The sequence below is a fragment of the Lutra lutra genome, chromosome 13 (assembly GCF_902655055.1).
Source record: "Lutra lutra chromosome 13, mLutLut1.2, whole genome shotgun sequence".
Taxonomy (NCBI): domain Eukaryota; kingdom Metazoa; phylum Chordata; class Mammalia; order Carnivora; family Mustelidae; genus Lutra; species Lutra lutra.
Window position 1 is genome coordinate 7,304,925 of NC_062290.1, and position 22,805 is coordinate 7,327,729.

The following is a 22,805-nucleotide window of genomic DNA, read 5'->3' on the forward strand; positions in this document are numbered from 1 at the left end:
AAATTCTGCGGTAGTAATGTTCTGTAGCTCGACAGTCCAATTTGGTAGCTCCTAGCCAATTGTGGTTACAGAGCACTTAAAGTGTTGCCAGTGTGAGGGGCACCTGGGTGGCTCAGTTGGTTTAGTATCTGTCTCTTGATTTTGGCTCAGGTCCTGATCTCAGGGTTGTGAGATGGAGCCCTGTGTTGGGCTCTGCCCCGGCGTGGAGCCTGCTTAAGTTTCTCTCTGCCCACTACCCACCCCTCCCTGCACCAAATAAGTTAAAAATGTCACCAGTGCAACAGCAGAACTGACCTTTAAATTTAATTTAATTTTAATTTACAATTAGATTGTAGTAGCCATGAGGCTAGTCACTCTGGCTTTGGACAGTGCAGAATACTTCACACCATCTTAGTCCTCCTACGTGCTGTTCCAATAAATCCCATCTCATCACCCCTGCCATCACTGAGAACTCAACACTAAAAACAGATTAGTTTTCCCTGTTCTTGGACTTTTTGTAAATGGATTCATGCAGCATGTACTTTGTGCCTGGCTTCTTTTGCTGAACATAGTGTTTCTAAGATTCATCCACTCATGTTGTCTTACGTACTATTAGCCAGTTGCTTTTCATTGCTCAGCAGTCTTCCATTGTACGAATGTGTCACAATTCGTTTTTCCATCCTTTTACTGATAAGCATTTGGGCTGTTTCCAATGATTTGATTTTATTAAAAAAAGATTTTATTTATTGATTTATTCATTTATTGATCACGAGAGTGGGGAGAGGTGCAGAGGGAGAGAATCTCACACAGGCTCCATGCTGAGCATCGAGCCCCATGCGGGGCTTGATCTCACAAACTTGAAATTATGACCTGAGCTGGAATCAAGAGCTGGACGCTTAACTGACTGAGCACCCAGGCACCCCTCCATTTATTTGATTTTAATGTTGCAAATATTCTATATGACATTCTGCATTAAATGAAGGGGAAAAGCTGCAAGTGTGTATTCTGGTCTTGAGAAAAGCTAGTCAACATAGGATTCTATTATCATCTTTCTGTGCTGGGGTAAAAACTTAATTTCTGGTTATATATATGGATGTAAGGATGTAAGATATACCTCAGGACTGCTGAGTAAACACCTGATTTATATTAGAAAGATACAGAAAGATATTTGATTAAATATCAATTAGAGGGGCACCTGGGTGGCTCAGTGGGTTGAGCCTCTGCCTTCTGCTCAGGTCATGATCTCAGGGTCCTGGGATCGAGGCCCGCATCGGGCTCTCTGCTCAGCAGGGAGCCTGCTTCCCCCTCTCTCTGCCTGCCTCTCTGCCTACTTGTGATCTCTGTCTGTCAAATAAATAAACAAAATTTTCAAAAATAAATAAATGAATAAATGTCAATTAGAAAGACCAATCCACCAGAAGAAAAAATATTGCAATATTTTTATTTTTATTTATTTACTGCAATGTTTTTAAAACCAAAATATATTTTGGGTGAGGATGGGTAGACTTGGGGTTTCTGATTTGGGGTTTCTCCAGAGAAAAGTGGTAATTTATGTATAGTTCTGAATTACCTTGGCCTTTACAAGTCTCTATCATTTTTTTTTTTAAAGATTTTATTTGAGAGCCCGAGAGTGAGCACATGAGGGGGAGGGGCAGAAGAGGAGGGAGAAGCAGATTCCCTGCTTAGCAGGGAGCCCGATGTGGGACTCAATCCCAGGACCCCAGGATCATGACCTGAGCTGAAGGCAGATGCTTAACTGACCGAGCCACCTAGGCGGCTCTCTATCATTATCGATAATTCATACATCCTCAGAATTTCAGACCTAGTAAAGGCAATTAGTACTCTAGTTGTTTAATTCCCCAGGGCTCTGCATATCATAAGTACTCAATAAATACTGGTTAAAATGAAACTATTCATTTCACATATGAGAACTAAAACTTCTAGGTGTCCCTTAACTGAAGAGAATCAGATATTATAATCAAATGAAAAGTGTGAAACAGAAGTGGTTTCTGCTTTATACAAGGATTCACCACAATTCCGTGGTAAGCTGTGACAGACCAATACGTTAATTTTCAAAACTCTCATACATACAGTTTTTCAGAAGTAAACCTATCCTCATCAGTATTTTATTTTTTCATAAGCAGCTTTTCCTTTTACAAGCATTAATGTTCATTTATTAGTTCTTGAATATGCAGCAGATATCAATAAGAGAAAATAACCTAATGACAATAGTGAAAAGGAAATTTACCCTTGGAATGATTTTTAAAGTGTTCATCCATACATAATCCAGACTCCACAGTTTTCAAGTGGTGCAGATACAAATGTGTTAAATGATGTCTCTGACAATCAGTCCAAGTTGAGGGCAGAAACAATTCCAAGTTCAAAGGACACAGCATTTTAAATTCACAGATACGACTTTGAGCATTTTATAGACAAGAACTATGTCTGGCCCTCTTTTGGTATTCAATAAATAATTGTTACATTGGCAGTTCATTGCATTTGTCAAGGAATATAAAATATATATATATTTTTGTTTAGATGCCTTTTTTTTTTATGAAGGCTAGTGTGTATTGCCTGTAACAGGTTGATAAAAGCTAGACACTGCTGGGTCTTTTCTGTGATTTATGCAATTTATTTCTGAAATATATGTACACCATATTGTGAAATTGTAACTGTGCTTAAAAATGATCAAAAAGGAGATCCTGTCACAACTGATTAGAGGTAAAGGGATTTCTGGGTCTTTTCATAACTAGTTATAGCACAAAACCATACATACATATATAATCCAGCCTGTTTCTGAATCTAGAGCTTGAACCTGTAGCTTAGTTAACTGATTCAGTAGGGCAGTAACATTGAAAATTTATCTATTCCTAACTCAGGAAAAGGCCTAATCAAGAAATACATTAAAACAACAAAACAAAACAAAACAAAAAAAACCCCCACAAAAACCAAACAGTCTCTAAGCAGCTTAAGGCTGGTGTTAAAACGTCCTCACATAAAGGTCACACTTTTTCTAAGAGTTCCTCAAAGTACCTATTTATACTCTTAGGACACAGTTGTACACAAGCTTCATTCTGGTTTTCTTGCCTGCAGATCGAAAGCAGTCAATTAAAGGGTGAGGAGGACACTAGCGAGAACTGTGCTCACTGCCAGCAGTTAAGAAGCAAAAGCCTCCAGCGAGGGAAGGGCCAGGCAAACTGTATCAAGCAAGTCAACTAAAAAAGCAAAGCTCTTCAGTGCTGTGGGTTTTCTTGCACACCATTGCAAGAACAGAGGACATAGATCTGTAAATGCAATGAAATGAATATTCAGAATGATCACCAGCTTTCACACAGCTGGAACGCATACCTATTTTCCATGCGTATGTCGAAACTATAATTCTGAGTTTGGGGCGGTTAACAACTATTGGTCACTGCATTGTCATTTGCCTCGGACTAAAAGGGTCTGGTACCCGCGAGTGAGTCCTGAAACCTTTTAGCTTTAGCACTGTGCTCGCCCCGTTCACTATTACATTGTAACACACTGGCAGAAGCCTCTGTGAGTCCTTACGAGATTGATTACCTAGGGCAACATCACTTTCTTCAATCTATTGTTTCAACAGTTGCTTCCTAAAATACCCTTATCTAATATCCCAGGGCATGGAGCAGTAACATAAAACCACCGACTAGTTAAGGACTCTGTGCCTGCTTTCCCTAAAATGAGAGTATTTCGTACCTAACAGGGACGCTGCGAGGATTAAATGAGATAATGTATGTAAAACACTAAGCACAATGTCTGGGGCAGCGTAAGCGCTCAGTAATGGTCGCTATTATTATTAGCACTGGGAATTTATATCGGCCCAAATCCCTTATTTTGCAGGTGCAAAAATTAAGCCTCCAGAGAACTGACTTCCTTAGGCTCCACTTCTAATGTTATTGTCTTGGCTAAGCAGCTTAGCTGCCTGTGTTGGAGGTTTGGGGCATCGGCAGGGCCCAGGGGAGTGTGCCTGCAGGACTCCTGCGTGCAGGGAATTGGACCAGGATGCTGGCACCGGGCGCTCGGGGCGGCTGGGCTCGGGAGCCCGTGGTGCTAACAGCATCCGTCACCGAGGAAGCCATTCGTCGACCCAGCCGGAAACACAGACACCGCAGGTTGTCAATAGGGCCGAGGGCGAGGCAGGTAATAGGACAGCGGGCTGAGCTCGGGTCCCCCGGTTCGGTCGACTTTCAAGACGGCAGAGCAGCTCACTTCGGCGTGGGTGGGTGCGGCAGAAACGAACGGGGTGCTCTCCCCGGCAGGTGTGAACTACCCCGCCCCTCAGCGCTTCCGCCGAGGGGGACCGCCATGCATTCGCTCGTCCTCCCGCGAGGACGGCCGCCCGCCCCGCCGGCAAGGAGGGAGCACCTCGCCTCTCGCTCCCGAGCAGGGGCCGGAAGGGGTCGGCCCCGGCCGTCCGCGCGCCAAGCCGCGGCGGGACAGCGGGAGGCGGCGCGCGGCCTCCACACGCCCCGGGCTCGCCTGCTCTAAGATGGCGGCGGAGGCAGCTCGCTCCCACCCCCGCCGCCCGCGCTCCTCCGAGTCGGGCCGCAGGTGGCGGGAGCGGGCCGGAGCGCCGCCGGCAGCAGGGCGCAGGCGGCTCGGACGCTCCAGTCCGGCGCGGGCCCCGGAGCTCTGAAGCGCCCAGGCATGCTGGAAGCCAGACAGAGGATGCAAGTGGGAACACCGCCGGGACCTCAGAAACGAAGAAGGGAAAAAAAAAAAAAAAATAAAGGGGGAAAAAGAAGGGGGGGAAAAAAAAAAAAAAGAGCAGAGCGGCGGCACATCCGGGACCCTCCGCCCGCTCCGCCCCGGAAATGACGTTCCAGGCCAGGAGCGGGGGAGGAGACCGCTCTTCAAAGTGGATGCTTTGCCCGCCGTAGATGGTCTCCCACAAAGTGTCTGGAATCGCCCTCAACGCCCCCTCTCCCGGGTTCTTCGTTACCCACTCGCGGCTCTGCGGCTGCTGTGCGCAGAGCTGGCTGCCGGGCCTGGCGGCTCTCGCCTCGCAGAAAGTACCCCTCGCACCACGCCCCTGCAGTCCCCCCTGCTGCCTCGTCAGCGCGAGGAGTAAGCGCACCTCCGAGAGGACTCTAGGGTGACCTCAGCCCCTGCCAGACCTAAGCGCAGCTCTTCGGAGCCCTTCCTCGGAACCCCGCCTTGCGCTCCCCGCGCCCCCCCCACCCCGGCCCGGGCTCGGGGCTGTCCGTCACGGTGCTGAGCCCGCCCCTTCCGGCGGCTCGCCGGGCCCGCCTCCTCCCCTCTTCCCTCCCCACCCCTCCCCGTGCGAGTGTCTCCCTCTCCCTCTCGCTGCCTCTCTCTCTCCCTCTCTCTCTCTTTTGTGAGTTATAGCAACCGTTGCCTTGTGAATCAAGCGCCATAGTCACCGTAGTCCTGGCGACTGTTACCCATCAACAACAACTACTCCTCTCCTCCTCCTCCTCCTCTTCCTCCTCCTCCTCCCCACCACCACCATCTCCATCACCCACCAACAACACCACAATAATCCACAGCCAAGGTGAATATTCTTCGGTCTCTACATGTGTGTGGGAGCGTGTGGCTGCGTGTGAACGCGTGTGTCCGTGCGTGTGTGTGTCCGTGCGCGCGAGCCGAGTGTGGCTGTGCGGGGGTCTCACTCCTGACACCGGGGGCTGCCGCGGCGGCGCCGCCGCCGAGGGGCTCCGTGCCCCGGCTTGTTTACAATGGACCGAGCGCGCCGCGGCTGGCTCGGGGGTGTGGGCGCCGCGCCGCCCCGGCCCTCGGCGGCCGCGCTTCAGGGATGGAGCGGGAGCGCCGGAGGCTGCGAGCCGAGCGGGAGAGGGAGCCCCAGTTCCCCGACGCGGATGGTGGAGCTCTCCCCTAGGTCTGGCTCAGAGGAGGAGGGTCAGGTGAAGGCAGAGGCTTGCTTTCTTTCTTCCTTTAATTTTCTTCTTTTCCAAAGCTGCTGGCTTCCTGCTTCTCTCCAAACCCAGAGAGACAGCAGCGTGCCGGGGGGACCCGAGAGGTGGTGTTTTGTTGTTGTTGTTGTTGTTGTGCACTTGTGGGGCCTTGTTACGGGTTTTGTTATTTTTATCCTCGTACAACGGGGAACTTTTCCCACCGACTATTCCCTTCCTTTTTGCCCCTCTTTGCCTTGTGCTAAATGGGCTGCTCTGCTTTTGCCATCATCAGCTGCACGGTTTCTTTTTTCTTTTAAAACTGTGTTTTCTTTGTGCTGCAAACAGTCTTAATATCCATTCAGCACTCCCCCCCCCTCTTCTCCCCCCACACCCCTTGCACACACATTGAAACCAGGGGCCTCTCCGCTGGGCTCTTCGCTGCCCTGGAAAAGAGATTTTTAAAACAAGTCTCTCTCCTCTCTCTTTCTTTTTTTTTGGGTGTGTGTGTGTGTGTGTGTGTGTGTGCGCGCGTGTGTGTGTGCGCGTGTGTGCTTGTGATTTAAACCAGATGCAGGGCATCTGTGATACTTGGGTTAGTAGTTATTGACAGTGCTTTATCCTTCATGCGGAGATGGGAGGGGTAGTAGTGAGGTTCCATTTCACTTTGATGAACCTCCTTCCCCACAGTGGAGTGTTAACAGTTTTCATTGTGGTTAGGAGAAGGTGTGTGTGATAAATAGGGAAAGGGCATCAGGGAGCTTTGTGAGAACTCAGTTTACAATGTTATTTGTGACAGTGGTACTTTAAAGAGTTGTGTTTTTATCCCCCCCTCATCTTCTCTGTTCCTTTTCCTTTGAGAGTTGAAATTGAAGTCAAGTTGTTCATAAAGAATGTATGAAGCTTCTCAACTTGAACGTGTGTATATTTCACTTTCTTTGTGGTTGTTAAGATCTAGGCATGTGTGTACTTAACCTGTTCTTTTTGTTTACTTTTTGGTTTCTTTGGACAGTGACTTAAAGCTGCTGAGGAGAGAGAACTTTTTTCTTTTAAGTCTGTCTTTTAAAAATCTATTTCTCTGTAGATTTGAATACTTACCAGCCCTCAAGTAGTAGGGCTCTTGGCTAGAGGTAACCCAGTTTTACAGATCCTGTAAATTTGTTCCGTCTTTCTGCCTAACGTTTAATTAGTAGCTTATTGGTAAAGAGTTTGATAATGAATGTGTGCTAAACAGATGTAATGTGCTATTATATTTGCACATATTGAAGTTTCCAATTTGGAATTTTAAAATACGTATTTAAACAGTCTTCCTTCCCACAGCAAACACATATTGATTTACCTAACAGAGCAACCTGTGAATAATGTGACAGTATTAATTATTCTTGAGATTGTCAATGAGCAGGTTGGGTAATTGTAACGCCATTAAGGCTAATATTTTGTAAAATAAGAGTTGGGGTTTTCAAAAAACTTCTCCTCTTTCAATTCATTGCCTTGTGATTGCTGTTTTAACTGAGGATGGAAGAAGTCTTTCTCAGAGGACTCAAATTTCTTTATATTCATTCCCCAACCAGGGTTCCATGCAAATCTCTAATACTAACTTGTATTTTTTTTTTTTTTCCCTGTTCAGATGAGTGTCAAATGCCTGAACACTTTTGGATGGTGAAGTTCCTGGGTCCTATAAACTGTCTCTGAAGTTAATAGGAGTTTTGCTGTCTTGAGACAGTTTTAGACCTTATGCCATTTACATAGTATGTTTTACATAGTATGTTTACATAGTATGCTTTAATGTTATGGTTTAATATTTTTATTTGCAGTGTCCAGGAACTTTTTTGAGGCATTTCACTCATTACAGTTATCTCAAGTTTTCCATAATTTAGATTTTTCAGTCACAAGTTGATCTGAGAGCAGAACTTAAATTGAATTCTATTACCCATTTTTAAAAGCACATAGGTGGTATAAAAGTTGCCTTGTAAAAGAGGTGCTTTGGGCTCAAGTATGTCCGTGTTATTTGTATGGATTGAGTAAATAGTCCCTAGAAATACTAAGCTGATGATAAATTTTAAAATTTAACACAAGGATGAATACTTAGCATTTAGTTTCTTCTTTCTGTGATATTTTTCCTAGCAAGAACTATATTATGTATTGGCATTCTCCTGTGTTCTCAGTTTTTAGACTAATTAAAATCTGTGAAAGTGACCATGCTTTAAAATGAAAGGTATTAAGTAGGAGTTACTTATAACTTGTACTGAATAGCTAAATGTCTGTGATTCATTGCATGTCATAATGCCTATCTCAAGCTTTGAGATTGCTTTGCCTATGAATTTCATTAAATGGTGTAGGCATATTTATGTAGTACATTTACATGCATAAGATAGTAAACTAAAATGCATTCCTAAAGTGCATCATTCCACAATGTTTTCATTATATGTGGTAGTTATGCCTAATTTAAAAAAGAGCAGTATTCCTCTAGTATTCAGATAATCCTGTATTCAGGTACTCAAAAGGTTTATAGTTTATACATTAAACATCCTTGTACCCTAAACAAATTCAGTGTGGCTAACTTTTACCATTAAAAAATTAGCAGTTAAATAAATGAATGAATCATTGATCAAGATAGATTCAGTGTACTATGTAAATGATGATAAGTTACTTTTTGGTAACATTGTTGATTCTTGAGAAAGCTGATGTTCTGAGAGATTTTCTCTAAACTTCTAGCCGAAGAGATTAGCAGATGGAGTATGATTTTTGCTCTTCAAATTTTTGAAGTGTAAGTGGGTGTGTTTATTTTTTAAAAGATTTTATTTATTTATTTGAGAGAGAAGGAAGGCATGGGGGGGAGGGTGGAGGAAGAAGAAGACTCCCCGCTGAGTAGGGAGCCCTCTGCAGGACTGGATCCTGGGATTTCAGGATGGTGATCTGAGACAAGGCAGTTGCCCAACTAACTGAGCCACCCAGGCGCGTTGTGTGTGTGTGTGTGTGTGTGTGTGTGTGTGTTTAAAAGGGTGAATGTAGCATCATACTATGAGAAGAGTTTAAAAAAAAAAAAAAGTCTTTCCTAAACAGGCTACTGGAAGTGTTACTTTGTTCTTGGCATATATAGTGAGACTGTGTTACAAGAAACGAGAATATCAAAGAAGAAAGCTTTTAAATTGTGAAGAGTCTTCAAGGAAGTAAACCTTTAAATTAAAATAAGTCTGCTAGTTGTTTGTTTTTATGCTGAATATTAGACAAAAATGTTCTATTTCCATTTACTTAAAATAAAAAAACAAAATAACTAGTTTCCCTAATGGAATCATTTGCCTTTAACTCTTGGGTATAGATTCCTAGTGGCCATGGCAAAACAGATTTTAAATTCCTCTCTGTTCACAGGTGCATAGTGTTCCCATATTTTGGAAATCTGAGATTAAATGGATTTGGGTAAATCTAGCTTGTTAGGGACAGATGGCTGCTTTAAACAGGTGTCACTTTCATTTCTAGTGCATTGTGTTGGGACTTCCAGTGGTTCACAAAGGGGCTGTCTGAAGCAGGTGGCATCCTTCGCTTTTGTCCTTAGCAAAATATACTTTTGGAGTTAGTTATTTTCCTGGGAGCTTTTTCTTTAAGTAGAAATTTTGAACTATTCAAATTAAGATTCATAATTTAATATAACTTATTTCTTTTTTTTTTTTTAAAGATTTTATTTATTTATTTGACAGAGAGAGATCACAAGTAGACGGAGAGCAGGCAGCAGAGAGAGAGAGAGAGAGGGAAGCAGGCTTCTTGCTGAGCAGAGAGCCCGATGCAGGACTCGATCCCAGGACCCTGAGATCATGACCTGAGCCGAAGGCAGCGGCTTAACCCACTGAGCCACCCAGGCGCCCCAAATATAACTTATTTCTGATTATCATTCTGTTTTCAAGTTGTATAAGTTGCACACCCTTTCACAAAACACTTAAAAATTCTTAGAAGTAATGGTAAATTCCCTTTGAATCAGAAAAAGTACTCCTGAGGACTTACACAATCAATTAAAATTATCTGCAGCAAAAAGCCAAGGCAGATTTAAATAAAGTGAAATTTGGTTAACATGACAGGCCATGCCATCCTTAAAGAATTTTTTTGACAACATTATTATAATTTGAATGAAAAGTGTTGGAAACCAGTATTGTTTTTGTTTGTTCACTATTTTAAATATTTTCAAACTAAAACATTTTCCTGGCCTACTCCAGTTGTTACTATAACATTTTTAGTGGTCTTTTTAAGTGAAAATTGTTTTTTAAGCGTTAACGTTTGAGAAATATGTACTGGAGTAAATAAAAGAGTATCAACCTATTGATTCTAAGGTTCATTTTTACTTTGATTCTATCCTTTTTTGTGGGAATTTTATACGTCTTAGAACAGATGCAGCAGAGGGTGCTGTGCTGTTTGCAACATGAGATTATCACTACTAAAAATGTGAACTGATTAGAACTTTTATTTAAAGAAAAAATGTTAATTATATATGCATTCAAGCATATAATAGCCTTATTTCTATTGAGTTTAAATTTAATATGCTGTCTTAATTGGCACTTTTGTACCAAAGCCTGTCTCTGTACGGGTATAATACGTATTAGCACAGCATAAAATAGTATCAAGATTGATACTTTGGCATAGTTTAAATGTCAGCATTAGTCCTTTAGGTATATACACTGAACACCTTCCTATGCAGGTCTGTCAATCTCTGTCTCAAAAATTTAGGTTAACCTGAGAAACTTACTATTTTGGCAGTATGGGTCTGTACTCTGTAGACTGGGTATTATTGGCACATATAGATATATTGTATATTCTTAAAATGTTCTTATATGGCATGATTAATAATATGCTTTTATAGAATGATTTTAAAAAACTACCTCAAAGTATAAGTGGTAATAACAGTTGTCAGACTAATTAAATCAACACAATAATAATATTGAAAAATTGTCTGGAGAATTCAGTCCCCACTTGACGCTGTTCGAATAGTCTTGTTTGACTATTCATTTGACTTTATTATCTGAAAAGTTTTAGATTCTTTGCCCTACTCTCTGCCATATGTTTCTAAACTAGAAGTGGTTGGATATTGTTTTCTGTATCTGAGTACTTGTTTAGCGGGATTTTTTAGGAGAACCATTGAATCCATCTCTTGGGCTCTTGCATCATTGACTTCCTCCTTCGGCAGCATATACTCTAAAAGACAAATACTGAAACAGTGGTAGTCAGTGTCTTTCTCAACTAAGATTAGAAAGATATCGTTATATAAGTTTTTTTTCCTCTTCCGATGACAGATTTTTGGATGATCTATACTATAATCCCACATTACTGCAGTCAGCAAAATGTGGTATTTTTAAAAGTCCCTTTATAAGATACTGTACTTCATGTGTTGGAATGTCACAAAGAATCAGAAACATCAATAGAGAGTAATGGTTTTTAACCATGGCTTTTATTAAAACAGATGAGGCATTTTCTTTTACATTGTGGTCTTGCAATTTACCAGTTAGTTTCTGCTATTAAGATTTTTTTAAAGTGTATGAGATTGTTTTAGAACCTTTGTGTTGGAAGTTTTATATTTCCTATCAAGGTACCGGATGTACTTAATGAAACAAATCAGTTAAAAATGGCAACAGATTTAGAGTACCAAGTAGTCCTTTAAAGGGAGTGAAGGGATAAGGATATTGGTTACGAACACAGGGTTAGGGTCAGGTTTCAGATGGTTTATTAGCTGTGGGACCTCGGACAAGTTATTGAGTTTAACTTAGCCTCAGTTTTCTCATCTGTAAGATAGGATCACTGTTACCTGCCTTACAGGGTTTTGTGAAGGTTGACAATAATTCATGTAAGTGCTTTGCTCAGTATTTGATACAGAGTACATGCTCAGTATACCTTGATTCTTATTATGAGAGACTATTGAGAAGATAACTTTTTAAATCTTTTGCCATCTGAAAGTTCTTTTGAAATGTTTCCTGATCATCTCCTCAGTGGGCCCTAAGTTTTGAAAGATTTTGCCCAGTAATGTACACTCATTAAATAACCATTCCTCTCCTCCCCAAAGACATGAAGCTGTTTGGATTACTGTGAAATTTGGATACTACTGATAACCCAGTCTTGTTATTACACTGAATTAATAGCATGTTAGCCCAAAGTTATGTTTTAGTTTACTCTGCAGCCTTATTATAATGGCATTCTTTTACTGCATTTGGATGAATCTCCTGGTCCAGGGATCTCAGACTGAGAACTCATAATGCAACATTTCATAAACTCATACAATTCCCATTGTCCATTTTGTTGTCCAATTTATATTTTCCTTTTCACATCTGTTATACATGAATCCATTTGAAAACATCTTGTGCCCTTTTTATAGACTTTATAAAAATGTAGTCGTTAATATATAATGACAATAAATAACTGTATAAAGATGAGTTCACTGAGGAATTATTCTGCGGGTTTATAATGCACTGCTGAGAATTGTTATCTTACTAAGGGTTGGAAAATGTGCGAGGTCACCACTTGTATACCTGTAGCAGTAAGTAATTTCGGAATAATTTGCCAACCCCAATCTTGAGGTGTGAAGTAACCTTGGAATGTTATGCAGTAAAACATAATGTGAAAAATGTCAATTTGGATTCTCTTTCCTTGGCTTTCCAAGATGTTTAAAGAAACAGTTGGCTGCATTATGTCTCTAATGCCATGATTGAGTAATTTGCTCTAGTCTTTTTTTCTAAGCATTTCAACTGAGAATGATCCCCCCCCCCCAATTTTAGAGTGATCTAGATTAGCTAGTCCTGATCTTTCCAAACTGGAAATGTGATTTAGACATCATTGAAAGTTGACTCAAAACCGCGTGTCCTCTTTCTGCTGAAGCCTGGTGAAACTACCGCAACGGCGTTTCTGCCTGTCTTGCTCGGCTTACCTGTTCTCATTCTCCCAGTGCTGATAAGTGTTTATTATTGACTCCTTTTACATATTTTTATAGACCATTAATCCCATATATGAAGTAGCAGCTCTCAGCTCAGCCATCTCCTCTGCTGCTTTTTTTTCCAGTGAATCCACACCCATTTAAAAAGGAACTTTGGGAAAAAAGCCAGGGAACGTGACTGAGATGGCAAGGTTATCCCGTCATTATTTTCTTACAGGTTCTATCTGTCTGACTGCCCTCTTGAACAAATACCTATCCTTGTTCCACTAATGATGTAACCTGAGCATGATTTTGCTGCAGGAGGCTCCCGTCCTCGTCCTGGCTAGGTACCGGCCTCTGGCTAAGCGCGTTAGTTTAAATCTCTGGTCTAGCCCCCAAATCCTACGTTTGCGCATCGGTACCTCAGCCCACTGCTGACTCTTAAACCCTAGATACTTCTCACTGCTTCTCTTAGTGGCTGCGATACCCAGTCAGGGCTGCTTGCCTTTGCTTCGCTCGGTCAGGACGACCAGAGATGTTCTTGATCCTGTTGAGGCAGAAATGGGAAGGGCTGGTAGGAGCTGAGCCCAGGAAAACCAAGAGTGAGGCGGCTCGCCTGAAAATGAAAGTGCATTAGCTGGTGACAGGAGACAGATCTGTGGAGGAGTGTGGATGGGCAGAGGAGAGAGGGGGATGACGCTGTGAAACAAAGGTCTCCCAAAGTGCCGGCCAAAGGACAGGGCAGAAGAGAGAACCCAGGTCTGTTGGGGGACTCGGACCCCGCCTGTGAAACCTTAGGCTGCTCACTTCAGCCCTCCGGGTCTCAGTTGCTCTGTCTGTAAAATGAAACACTAGGGCTCTGTGCTCTCTCCGCCCTCGAGCATGAATAGTCTAGGATTCCATGGCAAGACTGGCACTGGCCAGAGGGAAACACGACAATAACAGGCAGCCAGGAATTGGTGTTTCCTTGACCGAGGGACTGAGAGGCTGCATTTTGCTTGCCTTTTCTTTCTTCTGCTAAGAGCAGCAGGGAAGGAAAACCAGAGCCTTGGTCAAGCAAATGGCCATCCCTGGGGCTCAGTCTCAGAAGGTCCCACCATTTCAGTGGCCCCCATGGGAGCAGTGGCCAAGTGCCCTGGTTTGGCTCACCCACATAGGAATTAGCTGAGCCTCACAGCTTGAGCTCCTGCCGAGCCAGCTCCACTATGTCTGTGTGCCAGACAATGTCTGACAGTTGGGGCTCCTGCCTGTTGCTCTCCAATGAGATATTTAAAACGGGACATAATTTCCCAAGTCTGTGGATAGGCAGTTTGATGGAGAGAGAGAGAAGGAGAGGGGATGGCGTGAGCTCTCTCTCATCAGAAGCAATAAAATTCAGGTTTCCGTTTATCTCATTGGTCAACATTCTCCCTCAGTTCTTATAGCCTTGACTTTTTCTTCTCTTTATGCTGTTCAGCTGCTTTGAAAAGAGCTGAAGTCCTGTCAAGGAGTCCGGGCAAGTGCCTTTGGATTACTTCTGGGCCCTGCTCTGGGAAGCATTCCCCTCGTCTACGCTCGATATTCTTTTCTATTTTTCCATTGTGATACTGCTTGCTTTTCGTCATATTGTTTATACTTAAATAAGCATTCTTTTATTCAGGTTTGGTGGCCGAAAAAATAATGTGTCTTTTGTCAAGGAGTATGCTTTTTCGTAAGATTTTAATGTCAATTTGGCAACTAGACTTCACGATTTTAGAGCATTGCAAGACTGCGGAAGGAAGCATCTCTTGCATTAGTTCAAGATAAGTCTTTTGTTCTGCGTACTCACCATCTTTACCAATCTAATAACTATACAGACGATTAATAGATTATTGTTGCTTTAAAAACTATTTTTGAATGATTGTTTCATATTAATTTACGTGAACATATTCACGTGTCTGAACCATGTCCAGATTCCAATATTTGATAGCTTCCGTAATTTCAAATGAATAACTATTGTTCTTAAACATGTATCTGGCCTTCTTTAGTCTCAGTTATCGTAGTTTCTTTCAATATGCAAAACATTTTAGAAAGTTCTTGCTTATCACTCATTTCTTCTCCCATGCTTTAGTTGTGGGATGGCAGGTGAGGGAGGTTACTGGAGAGAGGCAGGAAGAAGAGAAGGGTTAGAAATCATATTCTGTTGTCATTGTTAAATACCAGTGCACTGCTACTTACCCAGTCCTTTTTTCTGGACTGGGAGGTTTTGGTGGGAATGGGGCTTGAAGGGGGAACTGTGGACATGGGGAGGGGGGGAGACAGAAGTGACTCAGGTCATCCAGTGTTTCTTCTGCTTCTCTTTGCTTTTCAGCTGTAGTGTTGTACCGAGTACACGTACTCTTGTGAGGATAGGTTCTTATTACTTTCTGCTTATCAGTGATCCTTTTCTCTTAAATGCTTCCTCTCTCTGTATATGCCTCTCCCTTAGTGCATTAGTAGATGTGCAATAATATTCTTCTAAGGGGCCTCTATCGTGATTTGCTCATGCACAGGTTTTTAGAAAGGTAGGAATAAGAGAAAGGAGTATTGCGAAGATCTGATTTGTGTGCCAGATGATGGAAATGATGTTTCGGGTTCCTCTCTCTCCATTTTACTTTGGGTAGATGTGTTATTTTGCAGTAGAACCTTGGTTTTCCCCCCTGCTCCTATTAAGGTTGACATTTTAAAGAACCAAAGAGTACACTCTGTCACATCAGGCTTTCACTGATGGCTGTCTGATTATGTCTGATGACAGTCTTGGAGATGAGTTTTAATGAAGTGTCAGTGTAAAGGTCATTAATAAGAAAACACATGAAAAGATACTCTCCTAGTGGTCTTAAAATCACCTTTACCATCATTTTACATGTACAGTATGTGTTTTGATGTGGCGTAATGAAAACCCAACAGGAAAAAACTAATACACAGGCTCCAGATAAAATTAGAATTCTTTGCATTATAACAAGGTCATATTGCATGCCTCCAAATGACATTTTAAAACATTTTTGTTTAAAAAGTCATTTTATATTTTTAGGATGGACATATATTAAGAGAAATAGAATTTAGCTTATATATTGTGTTTTGTGTACATGTGTGTTTGTGTATGTGTAGGTCTTTAGAAAGTCATTTCAATGTATGTTTTCCTTGATGTTTCAGAACTTAGGTCAGTACAATATTTGCTCACCAGTATTTGCATTGTACGTATCTTGTAACAATATTAGGAGCCACTCTAGTGCTGTTTTTCTTGAGGCAGAGAAAAGTGATGGAAATATTCGATTTAAGTTCTTTGAATGACCTCCGTGTGATTTGGGGAACAACTTTCAACCGTGCTTCACATTTTACGAAGATTTTTAGAGGCTACCTTTAGTTAACAAAGGCCATAAAATGCTGAAGTTGAATTCATTCCAGTTAAAGACAAAAATTGTAAATCATTCTAATTATGGTAGATTAAGATGTTATACTGCTGGATCAACATTTGATCTGTTCCTTTATTTTTAGAAGTCTGCCGAGTTTTGAAATTTGAAACCTTTTAAATAATGTTGAATGAGTCGCCCTCTATAACAGATGTGGCTTCATATTTCAGCAAAGGTTTGAGAGCCATATGGCTTGGAAGTGAGGTGGGATTTTATTTCTGAAATTGGAAGGTGATGCATTTTAATATTTTGATGGGTTAGACTTCCTGGAACATTGAATAGTTTTGATAGAAATGCCAGGGATGGTGGACTAGAGCTGTAGGTCAGAGTATTGGTGAGACGAGGTCACAGTAGCCGTCCGGAAACTTGACTCACCTCCAGTCCTGGTGCCCTTGGTAAACTTTGAAATAAAAGCTTCTTGCTTGGAGATTTAAAGTTTCTTATTTTGTTGTGTTTTTGTTAATTTTCATTGCTGTCTGGAATTTCCCAATCCCACAGCACAGTCTTGTGACGCATTTTATGTGGGCTTTGGAAGTTCCAGTTTACCTTTTGGTTTATAAACCTTAGAAAGAATGCCAAGAGATGATACCCAATGCCCAGAACAACACCCTGATCTGAAGGAATAGGGTAAGAATGAGGGTAAATCGGGGAAATCTGAAATTTGATTCAAATGCGTGCTAGCAGGTAATTGGGTACGTTTGTCTGTAAGCTTGTAGTTCTCTGTTATTGCCCTTAGCTTTATTTTTGGATGAGGAATTAAAGGATTTATATCAATTTGTATTTAGTGCGTGTACTATTTTGGTTAATTTAGGAATCCTGGAAACTCAGGGTTTCATTGGGTTTTTGGGACTATTTTGAAAGAAAAGGGAAAAATAAGGTATTAGACCCGAGTTACATATTCCCAGCTGTGTGAATGTATTTCTTAAGGATTCAAATTGTAGAGGGCTACAGAAATGACAGAGATGATATTTGGGAATGAAAAAGGGTGAAAGGGTAGAAGGAGATATTGAAAATATAGTTAGATGAAAATAGTGGAGAATTCTAAAATAGAGATAAAAATAAAGTGGATAAATCAGAGTTTGATTGGCGAGATAATTTGTTGGATGAATGGTTTTTGTTTTTGCCTTAGTGTGATTTTGACTAATAGGAGATGCTTGTACTTTGTTGAAAATGTTTTTAATATTTTGTTGAAAATATTTATAGTAAGGCTGTGTGGTCTTTAACTGTAATTGCTTGGGATTTAACTTTTACTTAGTGTTGTAGATAGAAAAGCATTAAGTTGAGATGTTGCATTGGAGTTTCCTTATAGTTATTTTATTATTACAAAGTTATATAATAGTATTATATGAAATATACAAAGTTAATATATTTGACTGAGATCTCATTAGCTTATCTGAAGCAGTTTACATTTGGGAAGCCAATATATAGTGGAAAACTATACCAGGGGCGCCTGGGTGGTTCAGTTGGTTAAGCATCTGCCTTCAGCTCAAATCATGATCCTAGGGTCCTGGGATGGAGCCCTGAGTTGGACTCCCTGGTCAGTGGAGAGCCTGCTTCTCCTCCCTCTGCCCTAACCTCCTGCTGTGTGTGCACGCTCTCTCTCTCTCTCTGTCCCTCTCTCACTTGCTCTTGCTCTATCTCAAATAAATACAATCTTAAAAAAAGAAAGAAAACTGTATACCATAAATGTATATAGTCTTAAAACTTCCTTATTTCAGAATTTTTTAAACTTACATTGAAGTAGAGAGAACAGTATAATTAAACCCCATGTGCCCAACACACGTACTTAACAATTCATGCCTTCTGTTATTCTTACAGCTATATAATTTGAAATATTTGTTTATTAAAATAAACTTGAATCCTTCCTTATTCTGAAAAAATTTAAATTTAACTTCAAGAAAGACTCAATGGAGACTTAAAACGATGCTTACGTTCTGTTTGAGGCAGAATGGTTGAGAGTGATTGATCTTCATCAACCCTCATGTCGTTTCTTCTCAGAATAACATTTCTAAATCAGGAAGTTTGTTCTCAGTTATTTGTCAAGTGTTTTGCTTAGTAATTCCAGGCTCTCCTACTTGAAATTTGACCTATCAGTATAGAAGGGAGCGAACACAAGGACAGTAGCTCATGTTTGCAGGACAGAGGAAGACAGCTGTGTGAGATACACCTCTCAGAGGTGAAATGGTGTTAATCTTTTGTGCATCTTTCTTGTAACCTGTGTGTAAGTAGATTCGGGTGAACGGTTAGAACCATTCTGTAAGTTGATCAGGGAAGAGAACTAACTACTAAGATACTCCGTTCAAAGTTAGCAGCTCTGTTATAGGACATAATGGAATATAAAGAAAGAGACATCCATTGTTGAGAGCTAATACACTGATAACTTAGGCCAGCATTCAAAGCAGTTTAACATCTTCTGATTCATTGCCTCAGGGAATGAAGAGGGCTCCTTAGTTTTTTTTATTTGACTGAGGTCATGTACTAAAGAAGCTTATTTTCTAATGCTAGAGTCTATAGCAGAAAAAAATATCCATTATTCATGTTGGAAATTATTCTGTAATGAGCAGACTAATATGTATAACAAACAATGATTAATGGCATTTTAATAAACAACACAAAATGTAGACCTAAGTCTCTTTATTTGAAAGCTGATGTTTTCTTGTTGTTTAAATTTAATTAAATGAATAAGGCATGAAGAAGTAAATTCATTACATTAAATAAGTCTTGAATTTTTTGGTTATATAATTTTAATGGCTAAGCTTCTCTCTGAACCAAAAAGTTCCATAGAGGGGCACCTGGGTGGCTCAGTTGATTAAGCATCCAACTCTCGATTTTGACTCAGGTCATGGTGTCAGGGTCGTGAGACCGAGCCCCGAGTTTGGACTCTGCACTGGGTGTGGAGCCTCCTTAAGATTCTCCCTTTCTCCCTTCTCCTGCTTCCCCTTCTCTTTCTTCCCTCTCTTAAAAAAAAAAAAAAAAAAGGTTCAGTAGAAATATATATGACTTAATAAAACATATTGGCAGTGTTTTAAAATATTTCTGCTACAGGTGATTGCTAGCCAGACAGAATGGTAAAATTATATAAAATATACAGAGTGATGCACTAATTAAATGATCTTATCCCATAACTAAACTACCATTTCTTTTCTCAAAGGGTTATAGTTAATTCTTTCTGCCATTAAGAAACATTTAAGTTATAGATTCTAATAACATTTAAATTACTAGATTCTCATATATTGAAGCTTTCCAAAAGTAGAGAGAAGATGTGATGTATGTAAGAGAATGCCAGTATAAAGCTTAATCAGCCAGTGTTTGAATAAAGCATAAATGTAACCTTGCCAAAACAAATGATGGAGCAACGTTAATTTCACTCTCACTTACACAGAAGATTGTACTACGAACTTAAGCACATCAGTGTAAACATTATTGTGATAACGTGTTCTGTGCTTTTTAGATACCTCAGAATCAAAGTATAATTTTACTGGCTTTTTGTTATTTTACCGTCAATATAGTGTCAGTAAAGCAGTGGTAATTTATTCTAGCGTTTAAAATTTTTAAAAAATGTGACTATTCCATTTATGTCCTAGACGTACTCGAAAACAAGCCATTTCCAATGTGAAAATGTAATAATGTCTACTTACGTATATTGGAGTAACTTCCCAAGAGCAAACAACTTAATATTCTAGTTTGGGAAGAACACCTGTACAGAAAAGCTTATCCAGGAATTGTTGTTTCAGAACTTGACCTGTGTGCAGACCAGTTAAGCTTTTGGGTCTGGAGCTGGAACCTCAGACTCCCTGTGATAGGTGTCCTCCTCCCTCGGGCATCAACTTCAGCCTCTCTCACTGTTTCTACTTAACTGTTCTACTGCCTTCTTCCGCTGTACCTTTAGTATGTCTGGCTCTGCACAGCTGACCAAAGGGGGCATCCAGGGTGCTAGAGTAGAGATGAAAGAGGTGAAAAAGTCTGTCATTAGAGCTACACACATGCTTCCAAATGGCACAAATATGTGGGATTCCATCAGACACAATTAGGATATTTTACTTTTAGAATCAGAAATTTTAGTTGAACAGACTTCAGAGGTTAGGTAGGCCAATTCCCTCCCCACGCTTATTTTATTTTTTTGGTAGAAAAAGCAAGTAAAGTTTATAATCCCATAAGGTTGAATACATATCTTAATTTTTTATTATTTCCAACTGTAGTGTTGGCATACAGATCATTCCTTAATTGCTTTGTTTTAGAACGACATAGAAGTCAAATTTTAAATATTTTTCCAAATCATAAATAGGCTGAATATTAAGGGGAAATACCATTTTTTCTAGATTTTTAAAAACAGAATGTTCTACACGTTTGGATTTCTCCTTGTTGGGTGTAGTGACATATGTCGTAATCAGTATATTTGCATAAATAAGTCTCACACTGGACTTGAGCCTCTAATTTTCCTTGATGAGGGTAGTGGTGGTACTATCATCCTGATGATCTTTGTAAAAAACGGTGAATTATTAATTTTAAAAACTGAAACCACTTATTCCTGTAGGTCACCCCTACAGAACAAAAGTAAAATGCTGGCAGCTGATGTCAGTGGTACAAGCTGAGACTTGCCGGCTGGGCTCTAAAGGTGTTTGCAGTGCTCAGTGAGAGCCAGCAGAATGAAAATGTGCAGGGACTGCCTTTATTCCATAGCAACTGGAAGCCGCACCAGCAGTCATGTTATTGGATGACTTCTCATTTCCTTAATCTGAATTTTTGGAAGGATATGTTGTTTACTGATTAATAGTAGGAGACTGGCAGGAGTAAGTAATTACCAAGATTTTGCCTTATTTTATCGTGCATGGGTGTGTGTGTGGTTATGTAAGTACATCTGTGAGGTCACACTTGAACTAGTTTGGTTCATGGTAAAAAAAAAACCAACTTGTTTCATGGTAAAGATGCACGATCTGAGCGCTAACCCTGTTGATTATTTGAAACCATCCATCCAAGAGAGACCAAGAAAATGACAAATAACTGAACTTTCGAGCAGCAGCAACCTGATGCTCTTACAGCCTCCTTTGTGGTACCAAATCTGAAAGGATACATTTATATAAAACAGGAATTGGTTTCCTAGAGGGAAAACCATTTGTCATTTGCTCTTACAAGGTAAGTCCCCGTGGACAAACCTTTCTTGTAAAACAGTTCCCTTTGGATTTATCTTCACCTTCAATAAAAAGAGATATGATAAACAAAGGTATGATGAAATATTAGTTAGCTCTTGCATTTTTGCCTAGAAGTTCCTCATTCTTAGTCTTCATGATTTTTTTTTAATTTAATGCTGCAGTTTCATCTGAATTGAGAGACTCAGAATACAATATGTTAAATTGAATTTGCTCTCTGTTAAATGAAGAAAAGGGTTTTTTTTTGGGGGGGGGGGTGGTTGGAGATTAAATCATTTACTTTGGAGGTAAACTGTATTCCTGATCTGCCAACGTACCTGCTGGTTGGAGGAAAAATACAAATGTTAAGAGGGTGATTCAGATGAAAAGAGAGTGCTAGATTCTTGAAAGTCTTTTTTTTTTTTTTTTAAAGATTTTATTTATTTATTTGTCAGAGAGAGAGAGAGCGAGCGTGCGCACAGGCAGACAGAGTGGCAGCAGAGGCAGAGGGAGAAGCAGGCTCCCTGCCGAACAAGGAGCCTGGTGTGGGACTCGATCCCAGGACACTGGAATCATGACCTGAGCTGAAGGCAGCAGCTTAACCAACTGAGCCACCCAGGCGTCCCGATTCTTGAAAGTCTTAAACGGAGATTTGAATATAGAGATTCAGTTACGGTAGTACCTAAATACTTGGCTGCTGTATTCGTTGGACATAAAGGGGAAGAACCTAGAACATGGGATATATTCTTAATATTTTATGAATTTATCATCTAGATAAAATTTTATTGAAAGTGTTTCTAAATATGGATTAATGGAATCCTCTAAAAAGAAGGTACTTGGGATGTTTTATTAGTTTTGTTTTTTATTTTTTTATTATGTTATGTTAGTCACCATACAGTACCTCATTAGTTTTTGATGTAGTGTTCCATGATTTGTTGTTTGTGTATGCAGTGCTCCATGCAATCCGTGCCCTCCTTAATACCCATCACCAGATTAACCCATCCTCCCACCCAACCCCCCCAAAACCCTCAGCCTGTTTCCTGGAGTCCATAGTCTCTCATAGTTCGTCTCCACCTCTCATTTTTGCCCCCTTCATTTTCCCCTTCCTTCTCCTAATGTCCTCCATGTTATTCTTTATGTTCCACGAGTAAGTGAAACCATATGATAATCGTCTTTCTCTGCTTGACTCATTCACTTAGCATAATCTCCTCCAGTCCAACCATGTGATACAAAAGCTGGATATTCATCCTTCTGATGGCTGAATAATATTCCATTGTAAGATACAGACCACATCTTCTTTATCCATTCATTGTTAAGGGCCTCTCAGCTCCTTCCACAGTTTGGGTATTTGTGGACATTGCTGCTATGAACCTTTGGGTGAATGTGCCCCTTCTTTTCACTATATCTGTATCTTTGGAGTAAATAACCAGTAGAGCAGTTGCTGGGTCATAGGGTAGCTCTATTTTTAAATTTTTGAGGAATCTCCACACTGTTTTCCAAAGTGGCTGCACCAACTTGC

At 40.6% G+C, this 22,805-nt stretch overlaps 1 protein-coding gene across 4 annotated transcripts in view; it reads left to right on the forward strand.

Annotated features, from left to right (window-relative positions):
- The first annotated feature begins 4,006 nt into the window (after positions 1 to 4,006).
- The window catches only part of RFX3 (regulatory factor X3), a 290,084-nt gene continuing 271,285 nt past the window's right edge, over positions 4,007 to 22,805 (forward strand). The window contains exon 1 of one of the 4 annotated variants that reach the window (XM_047699486.1): positions 4,007 to 4,137. The gene's annotated coding sequence lies outside the window, so the exon portion shown is untranslated. Of the gene's footprint in view, positions 4,138 to 5,265; positions 5,513 to 20,710; positions 20,867 to 20,931; positions 20,951 to 22,805 lie in introns of those variants that run through there. The other 3 variants (XM_047699480.1, XM_047699483.1, XM_047699484.1) reach the window with 3 other exon arrangements.